This window comes from Balaenoptera borealis (assembly GCF_965194805.1).
Source record: "Balaenoptera borealis genome assembly, chromosome: 16".
NCBI lineage: Eukaryota > Metazoa > Chordata > Mammalia > Artiodactyla > Balaenopteridae > Balaenoptera > Balaenoptera borealis.
Window position 1 is genome coordinate 26,111,688 of NC_138872.1, and position 12,555 is coordinate 26,124,242.

General features: G+C 47.9%; 1 protein-coding gene and 1 long non-coding RNA gene across 2 annotated transcripts in view; one reads left to right on the forward strand and one right to left on the reverse strand.

Annotated features, from left to right (window-relative positions):
* The window catches only part of BPIFB1 (BPI fold containing family B member 1), a 22,811-nt gene extending 21,567 nt beyond the window's left edge, over window positions 1–1,244 (reverse strand). The window contains exon 1 of the mRNA XM_082358882.1: window positions 1,141–1,244. The gene's annotated coding sequence lies outside the window, so the exon portion shown is untranslated. The remainder of the gene's footprint in view (window positions 1–1,140) is intronic.
* Window positions 1–12,284, forward strand: part of LOC309612792 — a 13,617-nt gene extending 1,333 nt beyond the window's left edge. Inside the window, exon 2 of the long non-coding RNA XR_014235364.1 lies at window positions 8,366–12,284. This is a non-coding gene — a long non-coding RNA (uncharacterized lncRNA). The remainder of the gene's footprint in view (window positions 1–8,365) is intronic.
* The last annotated feature ends 271 nt before the right edge of the window (window positions 12,285–12,555 follow it).

Genomic DNA, 12,555 nt, shown 5'->3' on the forward strand with positions numbered 1-12,555 from the left:
CACGAGGACCCCTGTCAAGTCATAGGACCCTCATCCCTGAGTCTCAGGAGACCTGAGGGTGGAGGAGAAATATCGTGGGCCTGGGAGTCAGACAGACCTGAATTGGAGGCCTTCCTCTACCACTTGCTGTGTGATCTCAAGCAAGTGACTTACCCTCTCTGTCTTAGTTTTCTCATCTATAAAGTAAGGGGTAATAATAATAATACATCACAGGGTTGTTGGGAGGATTAAATAGGACCATCCCTTTGTGGCCCGGTATGCCACAAGCCCTCAATGAGTGTTAGCTGTTATTCCGATGATGACAGTTATTATTGCTGATACTAGGGTCAGAAGGAGCCACCTTGCAGTCAAAGTCAGAAGACAGCGGTGACGCCCTGCCTGCACCCTGCTCTTTTACCCGGGAAGCCCCCCGCCCCCACCCCACTGTCTTTTTCTTTCAAATACCTTGATTCTCTTTTGCCTTCGTTATCAATTCACACCCCTCTGTCCTCCTCTGATCAGAGGTGCTCAGGGAAGCAAGAGGATGGTAGCTTCCCCTCTTGTGGAAAATTGTCTCCTCTACAAATCCAAGCACCCTACACACACCCACCACGTTGTACCTCACCTCTTGGCCTTTGCCTATGCTGTTCCTTTTGCATGAGATACCTTTCTCTCTTCCTTTGCCCAGCCAACTTCTACTGAGCTTCTCCACCAACATACCACCTCTTTCAGGAAGCCTTCCCTGACTGTCCTCCACCACCATGTCCCTGGGCTTTCCTTGAGCACAGCATGTACCATGTTGGCCCATATTGGGAGTTTCTTGATGGCCAGGACTGTCTGATAGTTCTTATCCCCAGAATCACCCCAGCACAGGGCTGGCCACAGAGCAGCTGGTGTGCGCAGAATGGATTAATGTCGTGGGGATGAGGTCAGGGAGAGACTGGGCCAGTCCAGTCCCTCATCACTGCTCTTTGGTCTTCTGGGTGAGGAAGCTGGGCACCTCTCTACCCCCTGGCCCTGACCCTCAGAGGTCCTAGTGGACCGAGGGATCTTACACCAGGGCCAAGCCTCCCTCCTGCTCCTGACCTGACCCCAACAGATGTCTCCAGCTCAGTCCCTTCCTGGTGATGTAGGCCGTTAGCCCCTTCCCTACACTTTTACCTGGACACGTGGAGGCCTCGGCCTGCTGCTCTCCTCACCTGGGCAGTGGGTCTGGAAGTCCAGCCTTATATCCTGTACACCCTCTGCATCTGGGCTGAGGTCTCCAAGGTAAATATTTGTGGCATCTGGTGAACCACAGCCCCACCTCAAACTCCAGCCTCCTGAAGTTCGGAGAAAGAAGGATCTGGCTGACGCGAGGGGTGGGTGGGGCACTGGGGGCGCGTGGCAGGGGAGCTGGACCGGGCACAGCGTGGCCTCTGCAAGGGGCTCCCTGCCTCCTGGGCAGCCACTCCCGTGGGGACAATGATGAAAACAGGAGCAGATGACATTTGAAGCACCTATAACGTGGAGGTGCCACCCCAGGCTTTACATCAGTCATATCAACGGAGTGTCATTCCCACCAGGGTCAGCATTGTTACCTTGACTTTGCCACAGAGGTACCGGCTTCACCAGCCAGCAAACGGCAGAGCCAGCACTCAAACCGAAACTCTGACATCATAACCTATCTAGGGATATCTTGGCGGACACGGGGCGCCCTGAGACAGACTGAGTTTCAGCCCTGGCTCCGCTATTTCCATGCCTTGTGACTCAGGGCATGTTCCCTAACCTCTCTGGGTCTCAGTTTCTCATCTGTGAAATGGGAATAACGGTAGCACCTGCCTCCTCAAGTGCTGAGAGGACAGGGACTGGAGGTCCCGGCACAGAGTAAGTGCTCAGTAAATGTGAGTGCTTGTTGCTGTTGTTATTATTGCTTAGAATAGGATGAGCCTTTGCAGAGAGGTTACGATCATAGCGTAGCCAAATAATTAACTTGGGGGATGGAAAGAATAGCCTTGCCCATCCCTTATTCCTAAATACGTCCTGGGATTTAGGAATACACATCTCCATGAATTAATTCACTCAAGGGAATAGGTTTGAATCCCACTTGTGCCACTTCTTTGCTGTGTAACTGTTGGCAAGGTACTTCACCTCTCTGGGCCTCAATGTCCTCATCTGTAAAATGGGGTTATGCTAGCACCTGCCTCACAGGCTGCTGAGAGCATGAACTGAGGTATGCGCTCACCCAGCACTTAGCCTGTGCTCTTATTCGTTCATTCTGCAGCAGTTGCACCAACTTTGCCCTGCCCGTGCCTTCAGAAATCTCACTGAGTATTCACGGGGTGAATGAGTGAGTCATGGCTGTGAGCCAAGGGGACAAATGAACAGCCCCGCGGGACCCCTCTTGCCCACTGCCTGGGTGCCTTGGCTCACTTCACCCAGAGGTGGGTGTCAGCAGCCCTGAGTTTACCCAGGGTATCTGAGGCCCTGAGAGGTGAGTGCCTTGCTCCAGGTCCATGCCCAGGGCGTCCAGAGCTGGGACTTGAGTGTATTGTATAGTCCAGACCACACACTCTTCACTACTACGCTGTTCTTCCCCAGTGACTCCAGCTTAGTGTCGGGGAGTTGGACCCAAACGGGGCCTTTTGGCATAATCTGGGGAATCATCCTTGCTGCCTGACTTCAGTCTAGAAGCTGGGATTGTGGTTCAGAGCTGGGAGAGCCGGTACTGAACCCTGTCTCCATGTGCAGGGGGACAAGAGAGGGGCAGCGAGGGCCGTGGGGTCACACAGTGCATGGCCAGGCCCTGGCTGGTCTCCCCTCCCTGGAGCTGTCAAGAGGAAGAAGGCAAGAGCATTTGCCATCCTGCCATGTCTGCAACGCGCCAACGGCCCCAAACACCTAACGATGAGCTACTTCTGGAGTCAGAGCGGCCTCCCGGAGGGAGCCTGCCATTCCCTTGGGCGCATCTCCAGAGAGGCAGATGCCTCCTCCCGGGCTCTCCAGCTGGCTATGCTGCCCCCCATGGGCAGCGCGCCTCTGTCCTTGGAACCCACACCCTTGGAACCCACACCCTTGCCCTCAGTGCCACTCAGCCCCCACCAATCCCCAGACTGCTCAGGGCCTCTTTGTCCTGGCCTCCCCTCTTTCCAGCTCCCAGGCCTTTGCTTGTGCTGTGTCCCCTTCCTGGAATGCCTCATCCACCCCCCTGAAGATGCCATCTTGCCCTGTCTGGGCAGCAGGCAGGGGAAGCATCTGGAATCCACCAGACGCCGATGCATCCCTACTCTGGGGCTTATCAGCTGTATGGCTGTGGGAAAATGGCTTCCTCTCTGGGATCTTCTGTTTCCTCAGTTGTAAAATGGGACTGTTTTGAGGGTCATATAAGATAATGTGAAATGCTTGGAACATCAGAGAATTTAGTAAATGGGAAACGCTATTATTATTATTGAAATATTCACATTACTGACCCTCAAGGCCTAATTCAGAGACAGTATCTGCATCAAGCTACCTGACCACTACCCATCAATAAGTGTCCTCACTAGTGCTTCCTCAAGTCCCAAAACGCAAGTGTCATCTGAGGCACCACACTTCCTCGGACGCTATCAACCAAGAGGAAGAGCCAGGCCACAGTGCACGCAGGTGGCCAAGAGGCAGTGGCACAGCTCTTGGGTCCCTCACGTGGAGGCGCTGACCCAGACTGAGGTGATAAAAGTGTCAAGAGGGCAAAGGAGACAGATTGGTGAAGATACTTCTTAGGAGGCAGCTGTGGTCCCTTCTCCCACTGTCTCAGCGTGGAGAGCAGGGGTGTCTGCCCCTAGTGCGGACCTAGAGGGGTGTGACCCTGGACTTGGGATATGGGACGGGCTGGATTCTGTCTCTTCCTGAGAGAAACAGGCTGATGAACTGATGTCACTGTGGGCAGAGTGGCTTCCGTGAGGGAAAAATTATTGCTCTCTGCTCCTTCTGGACAGGGTCAAAGCGTGTGTGTGTGTGTGTGTGTGTGTGTGTGTGTGTGTGTGTGTGTGTGTGTGTTTCCAAGGGCCTGATGTGGACCCTGCAGGAGAGGGATCTGGAATGGGGCTGGTTTCGGTCCTTCCCATTATCATCCCTGGGCAGTGAGGAAAGGCTGCCAGAGAACCAGGGGCTGGGGGTGGCATGTAGGGCGGTCAGCCGTTGGAGGAACTCTACCCTCGTCTGGAGCTGCAGCTTGGGAGGCCCGACGCAGAGGTTTGAAACACCCCCATGAAGGTGCCCATGAGACTCAGCTGTAAACAGTTTTTGTCTCCCCAGAGAGTAGGGGGCCATCTTGCAATAGTATCAGTCAAGGTAACCCTCTCCTGCCCCCTTTCCTCTCCTTCCAGCCTGTGCTCCATTCCTGCATGGAGCCAGAGAGGGGGAAAGGGGTGTGTGTGTGTGTATGTGTGAGAGAGAGTGAGAGAGATCTCCTCTCCCCTGCCAAACAGGTACGTAGAAACCTCAGTTAGGGGTGGGGAGAGAGTTTGCTGTTGAATCAAAGATGTACACTCTGACACAGCAAAGTGGCAGAGTGGAAAAAGACCATCTCCAGTTTACAAATCAGCAAAGTAAGGCCCAGAAGGGAGAAAATAGAGGTGTTATCACCTCTATTTTCCAGATGAGGAAGGTTCTTGGGGGAGGACAGTGACTTGCCCAAGGTCTCACAGCTGTAAAATGTGGAGCCAGGATTTGGACCCATTTCTGTATGACTTTGGAGCCCATGTTCTACCCCTCTTTCCCAGCCCACCCCGTCACCTCCAGCTGGGACGAGGGGCATCCTCTTCCTAGAAATCTGTGGTCCTGTGGAAAACCAGAAAGGGTCTCTGAGGACATGGCAGGGTTAGACAGACAGAAATCAGGAGGACTTGTGGACTCTTCCTATCTCAGAAGGCAAAAAGGCAGCCACCTTGAGAAACTCACTTGAATGGGCTCAAGTCCTCAATTTAAAAAGGCTCTTTGTTGGCACCAAAGATGCCACCAGAATGGCAGGAACACTTCACTTGTTTTGCCAAGTCCTGTTGCATGGTAATGGCTGTTGGAGACGTTCTCAAGTGTCTGGACTAGCAGAAGAATTTGTGATGCTTGTTAGCAATGTTTGCCATGAGCAATATAGACGCTGTATCCTTTCTCCATCCCACCTGCATCCTTGTTGAAGATTTTGCATTCCCTTGCAAAATGTCAGGGAGATTGCAGAGGGGAGAAAATCTCTATACAACGTAGAGTTTGCTAATCCCTTATCTCTGGGCCTCAGTCTCCCCAACTGTTAGATAAGGATGTTGGGCTCCTGGATGCTGTGGGCCAGGCTGGCTCTGATAACCTTTGCTTATAGCAGAGGGAGCTTGGTAAATACACAGTGAGGAATGGCCTTTTCTCGAGGGCAAATTTGTTCTTAGGAAGCCTCATATCCATGACCCAGGGTGTGTGTAGGTTCTGTCTGAGGGAATTGCCCAGTGGTGTGAGCAAAATGAAGTATTAGTGTAACCGAGCAGCATGTTATGGGTCCTTCCTGGGACAGATTGCCCCTCCCCCGCCCAGCGTCCTCTGCCTGCCTCTTGTCTATAGAAAAACTTTAGCCGCCTTCCCTGAGTTCCAAAGAATATAATTAATCAGAAGAGTAAGAAAATGCAGAAGTAAAGGGAAACGGTGAAGCAAGACAAAATAATAATAGTTTAGCCATTGCACAAAGTCAAGGACCTTTAGCAGTTCCTCCTCGAGAGCTATAGGTAATATTCTGAGCCATATCATTTGAGCTGTTTTGCAGAAACCCTTACCAGGTGGAAGAGGTTAACTGTATGCTGCCCACAAGCATGTAGAGCCCAGACGGGCTGGAACTAGGAGGTTGATGATGTTGACAAATGAACTGTCAGGGTGTGCACTGTAGCATTACGTATAAAGTGACACCAGCTTAAATGTCCATCGACAGGGGATTTATTAAATAAATGGTGGGCCACCAGGCCGCTGTCACAAAACAGTACGGAGAAACTAACTTAAGGCTCTCAGCAAGTGAAAAAGGAAACAGTTTCTTCTATTTTGTATTAAAAAAAATTATTTTTTCCATCTAGAAAAAATACTGGAAGGAAAGGCACCAAAATGGTAACAATGCTTATTTTTAGTTGTGTCATCGTAGGTGACCTTTACCATTGTCTTTGTGTTTTCAGAATTAAAAAAATTTTTACACTGAATGCATTTTTTTGGATCAGCAAACAATCAGTCCCATGAAATGGCTTGAAAATGAGTAAATAAAGGTTGGGCTGAGAACAAGGGAGTGGAGGAAAGCTCATTCTTTTCCCAGAGCTGACCCGCAGCCCTCACCAGCTCAGGATTCCTGGGAAACACTGCCAGGGACAAGGCTGATGGATGAAACAAAAGCCCTGTCACGCTAGTCCCAGAACCACCAGGAAAGGGAAAAAAGAAATCCGTGTTGGAACCTTGTAGGCATAATCCCTCTTTTATGGGACAGGAATAGATTTTAGATTCAATGCAAACGAACTTGGCTAAACCAGACTCCTAGCTCTAGGAGGGGAGTTGGGGGGACAAAGATCAGGTGCGCCCTGCCCTTGTAGGGCTCACAGTCAAGGGGGGGATGGGTCCTACAGGGACAGAAAGGACAGGCATTGGGTCATATGAGGGTCAATGCAAGCAGAGGGCTAAGCACTGTGATTTCCTATCAATGAGGTGGCATGTGATTAGGTGGAGGTCAGCTTGGCCTTGGTAAGCAAGTGCTCTAAGGAAGGGAAACCCAGACAGAGCTATAGTGCTGTAACTGCAGTAAGCCCAGGCTCTCCCGGAAGTGCTGCGATGGAGGTCGGCACAGGAGTGTTAGCAGGGCCAGGCAAGCAGTACAAAGGCCAGAGTGTGGGACTCAGGCAAAAGGTGTCAGATGATAGAGCAGGTAGCTTGGTCCACACCTGTCTTGAGTGTGACAGTTGCCAGCAGCCTGGAGGTGGTGCCCTGCCTGATTGGGGAGGGGGGTAGTTCAGAGAAGGCTTCCTGGAAGAGGTGACTTTTCATCTGGGCTGATGAGAGGCTGACATGCAGGGTCAGAAGAAGAGGGCTTTCCAGGTGGAGGGACAAAGAAACAAGGTGGGTTTTGGAAAGAGTGAGTCTGAGGGATTATCTGTCTCTTTCTCTGGAGAAAGAGAACAAGGAAAGCTTTCTTGACATAAGAGAAGCCATTTTGGCCTAAGCCATTTTGTGATCTAAGGCTGGCCGCAATGCTTGCCCTTGAACAAATCTCAGTAATCAATGATTTCAAGGGAAGTCAGGGAATGCAGGAACAAAGGAAAAGCAGTCAAGAAACAATAGCTCAGTGATAAAACAGAGTCCTGGTTCCTCCTCTTGGGATATATCTAACAATCTGACACAGTCTTTGCGCTCTGCAGGGACTAAGGCCCCCACCCAGGTGGAGGATGGGATGATGATGTTGACCCTCGTGACTTCAATCAACTAAAGCTTGGGCTCTGTCGACCTTGGCCCCGAACCTGTGCTTAATTCTTCTCTGCTCAAGCCCCTTCATGCATGTGACCTTAGTTTAAAACTTCCCCAGTTGTACTGCTCAGGGAGACACTGCTTTGGGAAAGATCCCTGGTGTTCTCCTTACTGACTGCAAGTAATAAGTCCTTCCTTCTCCCGATCTCTGCCTTGGCTGTGTCTTTTGGCTTGACAGCCACCAAGAGGCAAACCCAGTTTTTCAGGTAATATCTGAGCCTTGTGATGGAACAGAGTGGATGGCAGGGAAGTGGGCTGGATCCAATTCCACCAGAAACCAGACCCAGGGTCGGAGGTGAGGTGGAGGTGGGGGATGGGAACTGAGCACTAGCGGGGCTGGGGTCCTGGTAGCCCCTTGGCTCGCCCCAGAAAGCCACAGGCTGCAGTGGAGGCTCCCTCAGGCAGAGGGAGAGTCTGGTCTGACCCCCTAAACCGGGCCTCCAGGACCCTACTTGTCTGAACACTCTGACACCAGTTCTCCTGGGAACTCTGTCTCTGCCTCTCACACAGACTGGTTTCTCTACGTCTTTATCTCTTTCTTTCTGTCCCCTTCCCTCTGTCTCTCTCTCCCCCTATCTCTGTCCATCTCTTGGGGGCCACATCAGAGGTCCAAGAGGGAGCTGGGGGAGCCCTGTGGAGAGCACAGGTGACTCCCTGCTGTCAGAATGGGCTCCGGCCCTGCCCTCGTCACCGAGGTCACTGAGCAGCAGCTGACTTTGGTTCAGCTGTGGACATGGGAAGGGAACCTCACAGCCACACAAGCACTCACTCCCTTCCCAGGCCCTGTTCTAAGCACTTATTAACTCATTTAACTCTCAAAATGTTAGGGGAACCACTGACTGAAACCGCCCGCCCTGGCCAGGCACCATAGTAACCACTTGCATGAGTTATCTTACAACAGGAGGTCCTGGTAAGGAAGGTGGAACTAACAAGCTACCACCAACCAGAAGAATTCGGGAAAGGTCAAAAGGAGAGGAGACTCCAGTCCATATGTCCTACCAACCTCCCAGAATCCTCCTCGCTGGAATCCATCTTGGCTGAGTGATGCGTGCACCACCAGGAAGGACCCTGAGTCAGAATGATTGGCCAGAGACAACCCGGAAACTAAGCCCATCACCATAAAACCCGAGACTGTGAGCCACATGGCAGAGCAGTCCTCCTGAGTTCCCTTACCCTCCTGCTCTCCTCCTGGGCGCCCCTACCCTATAAAGTCTCTTGCTTTGTCAGCATGTGTGTCTCCTCGGACAATTCATTTCTGAGTGTTAGACAGGAGCTTACTCTCGGGCCCTGGAAGGGGTCCCCCTTCCTGCAACAAATGGCAACTCTGGCAGGATTTCTTCTTTGCTACGACTGACATCCTGACCACTTGGGGTAGTCAGGGACCAGCTCACCTGCTGACGGACCGGACCCAGTGGTCGCTACCGGGACCCTTTTGTCCCTGGTCTCCTCCTGATGTGGGCGACTGGCCAGAGTGCCCCGAATGGGTAAGGAACAAGAGACTTTGTTGACCTCTTTCCCCTTCCCTTTCCCTTTCCTGTTTTCAACCCCTCCTATCCTACACCTCTTTCTTCTGAACTGGTCCTGGATGCAGGAGTCTGGTTGAATGGCCTCAGCCTGATCTGAGGGTCGGAGCCTGATCCCCTCTGGTGGACAGAGAGCTCAAATTCTGGTCTGGTATCTTGTATCTGGTTTCTGACTTCTGGTAGGGCTGAGTTCCTGTTCTCCCTTCTTGGAAGCCCAGGGAAAAGTCCCATAACACCTGGGCATCTGCAGGTGGCAGGAGATGTCCATAAGGCAACCCATTTTGTCCCTCTCCCTTCCCCACTTCTTTCAACCTGGCCTCCTTTCCTCCCTTTGAAATCTTTGAAGACCTGAGGTATTTCCATTTACTCTGCCAGTACTCAGATCTGAAGTTCTGTGTCTCTGTAGGAGGTTTTCTGAGAGACTGCGATCTTGTATTTAAGGGAGTGTCTGATTAGGACAGCCTTGCCTGTTTGTGTGTTATACTTTGTGTTCTGTGTTGTGATCTGTGATGGCCATTCTGCCTTGTGAAATGGGAAATTCTGGTTCTGTTCCACTGCAGAGCCCTCTTGGGTGAATTCTGTCTGACTGCAAAGATTTTAGTTATGAGCCTATGACTAAGAAAGAGATGATATTTTATTATAACATTGTGTGGCCACCATATTGTTTAGACTCCAGAGAAAATTGATTTAGGTGAAACTCTTGAAAATTCCAAAACTGGTTCTTTTTGCATACACAGAGGCAAGCTTGATAAAAACATCTTTTCAGAATTCTGACCCTGAGGAACAAGTCCTACTAGGATAACTTAATTTTCTCTCCCTGTACCTTGACACCAGGGCTCTCAGGAACATTTATCTTATCTAGACCATCTCTGAGATGAGGGGAAAAAACGGGGAAGAAGCCTTTTAACATTTTACTTATTCCAACAGTTATTTATAAACTAGTGAGTTTTATATCGTAATATCTGATTCATGACTAAGTTTAGAAAATGAAGCTATGAGATCTCTTGTCGTGTCTGTCTATGTGTTTATGTGTGCATTATCTTTGTCTTTACCTTTGATGGTATTATCAAAATTAATTTGTCAATGAGCTCTACTTAATTGGCTTAAAGAAAATTAAGCGCTTATATAAATTCTTAAAAATACAGAAGGTAACTGTCCAGAATTAATTTCAGGTTCACGTGAACTGGGAAATATTCAGTATTAAATTAACACCTGGTGTAAATGTATAAGCTTGTTGATCTAATTAATATAGACATGTCTTCAGAGTCATTAACATTAAGTGTAATACCCTTATTGTACCTAGGTTTAATAAAAGTTAAATAAGATCTTATTATATCTGTTGCAAATTTGTCAGCAAGAAACATAACTTGGTACGATGAAATTTTATAAGTGAATTAAATGCAAATGAGGGAAGAGCTTTTATGTAAACTCTATAGGAAGAATTATGTTTAAGAATGTCTATCTAAAAATAGTCTCTCCAGATTTTGGTAACTTGAAATTCTAGTGTTGTGACCTTTTAAGTGATCTGTTCTGTATTTGTCTTTGAAATCTTTTATTGTTACTTTAGCTAAGTGAGTAACTTGTTTCACAGTGATCTATGATCCTATCTGACTGAGTATTCTAAATCCTTTTGATTTTTTTTTGACAAAACTTCCAAAATTAAATTCTAATGAAGTCCTTTTGACCTCTAGCTAACTTTGGGATGCTTCAACGGGCTCCTGAAACATCCCAAAGGGATATTAAACTAATTAAGTTCATTTGGTATGTTAAATTACATGGGAAGTATTGTCAAATGAGTAATAAATCCTCTTAGGTTATATTGTTTGGTAAATGTTACTAATATAGATATTCTAGAAATTATGTGGAGTTCCTAAGTATGTTCTGATATGTCCTGGTAAAATGTTATCAATCATAATTCTAGTTATTATCTGCAAGTGTTGTATGTCACAGCAGTAACCAAGTTTCTTTGTTGATTGAATTGTAATCAGGTTTTTTTTTTTTTTTCCTGTGTCTTAAGTCTTTTTGTCATGCGTAGATACTTACCGTTTCACTCTAATGCCTTAGCAAAAATGCCTCCTCTTCAAGAAGATTTATAGAAAGGACTTTAGGATAAATACAAATTTCTGACTTTCAGACCATAATGCTGAACTGGGTAAGAAATTGAAGAATTCAAATGGGAAACCTGATGGCTTTATAAAACTGTTAACAAAAAGGATTATCTACATAGGACTGAGTGAACTGGTGAATATGGTTATAATTTTTATGATTTCTATCTGAAAAATTACTGGTTTGAATCTGTGTTTTCCAGATATAAGAAAAACCTTCCCCTCAAACTCATTATGACTTACAGTAATTTGGTAAATTGTACCTTTGTAAGCAGAATTGAAACATTTATCTTTTCTCTCTATCTGTTCCCTCCAGAGATCGGAAACTCTTAGGTTCCCAGCAGCTTTAACAGATAAATTAGGAAGGCTACCTCACTAACATGTACAGAAATCTTAAGGTATTTTGGGGACCTTGAAAAGGGAGAAATTCACCTAGATCTGTCAGGCGAAATCTGTGACAAGACCTTGGCATGACTTTCCTAGCCCTGAGAGGTCTTTTAAAAGTTCAGTCTGGGGCTTCCCTGGTGGCGCAGTGGTTGAGAATCTGCCTGCCAATGCAGGGGGCACGGGTTCGAGCCCTGGTCTGGGAAGATCCCACATGCCGCGGAGCGACTAGGCCCATGAGCCACAATTACTGAGCCTGCGCGTCTGGAGCCTGTGCTCCGCAACAGGAGAGGCCGCGATAGTGAGAGGCCCGTGCACCGCGATGAAGAGTGGCCCCCGCTTGCCCCAACTAGAGAAAGCCCTCGCACAGAAACGAAGACCCAACACAGCCATAAATTAAAAAAAAAAAAAAAAAAAAAAAAAAAAAAAAAGTTCGGTCTGAGACTTATCAAAGTTTCAGCAAAGCAAAAAAAAAAAAAGGCCTATATGATCAATCATAGTTTATATAAATCATCAGATCAAGTTTATTGAGACCAGACTTATTTTGCAAACGAATTCGTCTTAATTTGGTTATATTTGATAAAAATGAGGGTAATTTTAGAGAGAAAAAAGATTATGTTTCAGTGAATATTAAATTCCAGTTTTGTTAATGGAGGTCTGTATTTACTAAGGCTCACCTTAAAACAACGCTCCAACAGAGGAGAAACTACACTCCCACTAGAACAAGAAGAAGACAACATCAGAAGTAGACAGCTAGCCCAAGATCCTCGACCTGACTCATATCATAAAGTTTTCTTGACTTCTTGGACCTTTGCATATGAATCAAATGTTTTTCTACCATGGGCACCATCTTATGCTAGTCTTAAAAATCAGTCCAATTGGTGGGTTTGTGGCCAGTTACCTATGTCTAGCACTTCTGGGTTACCTATGTCTAGCACTTCTGGGTTACCTTGGTGGATTTCTCCACTCCAAGGGTCTAACTGGTTGGCTCTTAGGAATTTATTTTAAAAGAAAAAATGTTAGTCCTGTTCAAGACACTGATATTGATATTACTAGATGGAATCCCCTCACCTGGACAA